The sequence below is a fragment of the Elephantulus edwardii genome, unplaced genomic scaffold (genome assembly GCF_000299155.1).
Source record: "Elephantulus edwardii isolate Elephantulus edwardi_28Jun2011 unplaced genomic scaffold, EleEdw1.0 scaffold02622, whole genome shotgun sequence".
Taxonomy (NCBI): domain Eukaryota; kingdom Metazoa; phylum Chordata; class Mammalia; order Macroscelidea; family Macroscelididae; genus Elephantulus; species Elephantulus edwardii.
The window spans coordinates 1-510 of NW_006402372.1; positions in this window are offsets into that span (position 1 = coordinate 1).

Sequence of the window (510 nt, forward strand, 5' to 3'; positions counted from 1 at the left end):
AGGGTGGAGGGACAGTGCAGGAGGGGAAGGCCATCTATGAGGTGGATTGATTCAATGACTGGGGTAATCGGGATGGGAGTGTTGGAGACAGTTCAATTGGCACAGGACAGAGCAGAGTTTAGGGCTGTTTACATAGGGTGGCTATGAGTCGCAAGCGACTCAATGGCACACAACAACAGCAATTCATTGACTTATGTTAGATGGATGGATCTTGGCTAAAAGCAGAGTACTAGAGGAATGTCTATCTGTATTTTATTAACTACACAGACATTTGACTGTGTGGATCACAACAAACAGTGGCTGACTCTTAGAAGAATGGGTATCCCAGAACATTTGATTGTGCTTATGCAAAACCTACACTAGGACCTGAAGTCAGTACTCCAAACAGAGCAAAGAAACACTTCATAGTTCAAAATTTGGAAGGGTGTACACCAGGGATTTGTCCTATCTCCATACCTTTTCAATCTATATGCAGAACAGATTATCTAGAAGGCTGGGCTGTATGAGGAG